General features: G+C 32.1%; 1 long non-coding RNA gene across 1 annotated transcript; it reads right to left on the reverse strand.

Annotated features, from left to right (window-relative positions):
• Nucleotides 1-2,735: 2,735 nt before the first annotated feature.
• On the reverse strand, nt 2,736-4,247 carry LOC116509238. Its single transcript, XR_004255485.1, has 3 exons — nt 4,183-4,247; nt 3,939-3,994; nt 2,736-3,807 (listed from the first exon to the last, which is right to left on the reverse strand). It is a non-coding gene; the product is annotated as an uncharacterized LOC116509238 (long non-coding RNA).
• Nucleotides 4,248-4,523: the final 276 nt, after the last annotated feature.

A 4,523-nucleotide genomic window follows, 5' to 3' on the forward strand; every position in this document is an offset into this window, starting at 1 on the left:
TTCAGGTACTTGGCAACCAGCTCACATTTTCAACTAATTGCAGTGTTCTACAGTCATTTTATTATGATTTGCAACCTTTTTGCTGATTTCTGGCCAACCTTCCCCCCCTTCCCAAGAAAAAAAAACACCATTAGGAAAGCTGGGTTCGTTTAACTGTCCTATGATTTCCTTGACAAGTGCCATAAAAATTATAAAATCAAGTTCAACTCAGTTTATGCAACAAGATCACAGAAATTGCAGCCCAATTTTGATCATGTTGAGGACTACCCATATCTTCATCAAATTTTGGTTTTTTCCTTGTTATTAGATAGCACAAACTACTCACTAAAGCAAATTTAGACTTCATAGTTAAAACTTATTTCAGTGAAAATATTACAGTATATATTACTGTAATTTTTAGAATTATGAATATTTCTTTTCATGGTGGTTGTCTGGAAGGATATATTGCAACCCAAATAGGATTTATTTGGAAAGTTTATTCTGCAGTACATTTCCTGACATAAGTAAGCCACAAGACATCCTTAGTTTGCCCCTACTCATTTACATTTCTTTACCCCAGTTTTGGGATAAAATAGAGGGAGACAGTAAATTCCTGTTAGATCTTTGAGGTAAGCCAAGTCAAGAAATAATTACCACAAGGAATTCAAGAATGCTACTTAACTGACAGAAACTGGAAGCCTGTACAAATTTCCTTCTGTCCTCTATTTTACTAACAAAATCACAGCAGGGTTTTTCCTCTGGGATTGGGCGGCCTATAAATCTAATAAATTGAATTGAATTGAATTTGGGGTTCTTTCTCATTCTTGCTTCAGCCTCTGCATTATGTAATTGCTCCTCCAATGCTTTGCAATTCCTTAGGATCACTTATCCTGGAATTATACTTATTTCTGGATTTTTAAAAGTAGGTCATCAAGTAGTTTACCTTTTTAATTATATTTTTATTAAGTGTTTTAAGGAAAAAATAAAACACACACACACACACACACACACACAAACATAGAGAAAGAAAAAAGGGGGAAAGGATGAAAACAGCACAAAATAAAAAGGAGGGTTTACAAACATTAAATCAGTTAACATTTTCAGTATTTTACTGATTAATTTTAATTAACTGAATATACTACAACATGTTAAAAACTATAATTAATTCTTAATATCTAAATAACATATGCATATCTGAGCAATTAAACATTATGTTAAGATAAACCCATATTTCAGATATGATATGATATCTGAATGATACATCAGATATAATAAAATCCCATATATTGAGTTTTAATCCAAAACTGGTTTGCCAGTTGAATTTAATTCTGCGTCACAGTTACTTTCGACATATTATCTTGAGTATCAAGGAATACTCCAAAAGCTTAATTAGTCACTTTTCTTCAGAATGAACTGTGAACACTTTCCAGTTGGAAGGATAGAGTGTCCTTGCAGCACTTATCATAAATAGGCTTACTCATTATATTTTGTGGGAAGGCAAGGTTTAGCAATAATATATTCAATCAAAAATCACTTGGAAGGAAGCTAACCTTTTAAAATGGTTCCATTCAATACAAATTATTTTCCAACGTTGTAAAACTTTACAATATTACTATCAAATATGGAAAAATAACACAGTCTGAGCATTACATTTCAACCATGTTTAGAGAATGAACTAATCATTTTAGCAGTCAACATACCAGTGATAAGATATCTTATACCAGTTTTCTTTAATATTGGGTGTTAATTTCATATTTTTCTAGCTAAAATTCCCATTTTTGCATATAGGTCATTGAATTTAAATTGTAAATCCATTTTAACTTGTTCAGAGTCACTAGCAATTTATAGATTAAGTCCTTGGATATTTCATGGCACTGTGTTTTGAAAGCCCTCTCCTAAGGTTAAGAGAGAATGACTGTCCCAAAGTTGCTTAGCTGGTTTTGTGATCAAGGGAGGCCTAAAACTTAAGGTTTCCTGTTTACTTACCTGGTGTATCAAACTGTACCAAACTGGCTATCCATGTCTCTATTATTATTTAATACCTTGTTTTCAGTTTTTGTTAAAGTCATTTGGAATTGAACATTTAGATTCAGTGGAATATTCATGTCAACAGCTAAAATTATTTCCAAGAAAGATATTAACCTTAAAACATGGTCTTTAAAAAATCTGCCATTATATTTTTATAGACCTGTGAATACTGTATTTACCCACAGATAATTCAAGAATTTTAGATGCCAAAACAACAACACCCCCCCCCCCACACACAAAAATTGGGTTTGAATTTTCTGAGGATGGACTTATCCTCAGTTATAAGCCAACCCATAACTTTTTAACCAAAATACCATGAAAATATGTTCCACCCATAGAAAAACAAATTGCAAAAATGCAAACATACAAACATTGATGGTCAGTTAATCTCTCTGTGTTGCATTTTGCATTGAATATTGGTTAAAAATGTGAGTGTTATCTGCAGATGGGCTTATCTACAAAGATATACAGTACTTTTAAACATGCTTATATTTGTCATGTAAATTACCATATTTTATCATGTTTTGCACTGAAATTAAAACTGGTTATTTGGTACAAATGATGCTTTTCTTCTTCAATTAAGCTGTGTCAGAATTTGAGTTTTATTGGTCTCATATCATGGAGGCAAACCATGCTGGTATATGTATTCCATCATCAATTCTAAAGTGTCCTTTAGTTTAATAAGTGTAAGTACCCCATCAACAGCATATAATTTAAGTTTATGTTATTGAGCAGCATTTAATTCCTGAAAATTCATTTCTTGGTATATCTTCTTTGCAATGCCACTATGAATAATGAATGAGGCAGGAATGAGGCAGAATATTCCTTTCATTGGGGTAGTTTTTTGTGATTAAAAATCATCAATATATTAAGACCTTCTTATTCTTTATAAATACTCTGTATTCATGTAAAAAAATTATCTTCTTCAGAGATTTAAGTATGGAAGACCATTCAAAATAATCAAAAGCTTTCTCTGCATTAACAAATGTCCATTTCTCTTGTTCTAATTTATATTATCACAACATTCACAACATACATGATTTTTTTCTCATGTATCTCTTTGGGACAAATCAAATCTTGTCAGGATGTATTAATTCAGCTAGAAAATCACTTGTTCTCTTTGCAAGTTGTTATAAAAAGTTTGTGATGCACATTCAATAAGAAAATAAGCTCTATCACTTTGATAAATTGGATTGTTTTCTTCCTTGTAAATCACAGAAATAAAAGCTTCTTTCCATGATGGGAAGTCCCTGATTGTTGTTGAATTTCATTCATCACCAGGGGTAGCGATTTAATCAAAATTATTGAGAGATCTTGTAATATATCGCAGAGATCCCATCAGGTCCTAAACTTTGTTCATTTTTAAATGAAAAGTAATTTACTTTTTGAAGACACAAGTTCTTTACAAATAATAACAATAACAGCAATATGACATTGAAAGTATTGTTTTACAGAGCTTTGGAGTCTTTTTCTCTCCATTTTTTTTTTAAAAAGGTCATCTCATAAGTTCATTTTGTTGCTTGTTTAATTTATGTCTTGAAGATTTGAGGCGGGGTGGGCTTTTAGCATATACTTCCATTATTACTGTGAAAGTAAAACTTGCTGCAACTCCTTGTGACTTGATGATTGTGTCCACATAGTTCCCTTGACAACAATCTGCAAATAGTTTAATGTTGTTTCATTCAGATACAAACAACCCTGATATCCTGTGGTAGTCTCCCAACCAAATGCTAGTAAAGTCCAGGTTCACCTACTTTCTGAGCCAAGATCAAATCAGCCAATTCCTGTCACTCTGAGAACCTATGAAACAAAAGAGAGGGTCATGGATTTTTTCATACCTAGCTATGAAAATCTAAAACTAAAAGCGAGAACATGAATGTCTGCATTTCACATGCAATTTCTAAAAAAAATAAAAAGTGCTTGGTACCAACCTCCATAAGGAACTGAAATATGTTCTTTTAGTTGTCTCCTGAGACAAAGTTCATTTCTGTGAAAGAATTGGAAAACTCAAGCTTTATACAGTACATGTGACTTTCATATTTCATAAAGGAAATTGCTAAAACAGAATAGTAATTGTACGGAAAATATTTGAGGTGAAAATTTGCAAAGAAAGTAAGAAAACTGGGTAGCTGTATCATTAATTATTTTTAGCTAACAAAAATAAAATGTAAATACCTTGCTAAATTTGATGCTTTTGAGTGGGTTGGAGCTGCTGCCAAACTCAAGATAGAATGCACTGAGTTTCTACACTTTTAAATCTATTGGTCAACAAGGGTAAGGTCAGTGAGCTAACGGACCTGGTTTGTTTGTTTTTACTTAGTTACTTTGGCATAGTAGCACCATCCAGTCAGAACTGAAGAAGTTTCTTAGATGAAAAGTGAAACATCTTCAAAGAAAAACATGAAAGTCCAGGTGCCTCCTTAAAAAGCACCTTTGGGTTATTCTCATTGGGTTCCTTTGACCTCATTTATTTTATTGTTCTATTATTTTACTTCTATTCTGTTTGCATTCCTTTT

This window comes from Thamnophis elegans, chromosome 5, assembly GCF_009769535.1.
Source record: "Thamnophis elegans isolate rThaEle1 chromosome 5, rThaEle1.pri, whole genome shotgun sequence".
Classification (NCBI taxonomy): domain Eukaryota; kingdom Metazoa; phylum Chordata; class Lepidosauria; order Squamata; family Colubridae; genus Thamnophis; species Thamnophis elegans.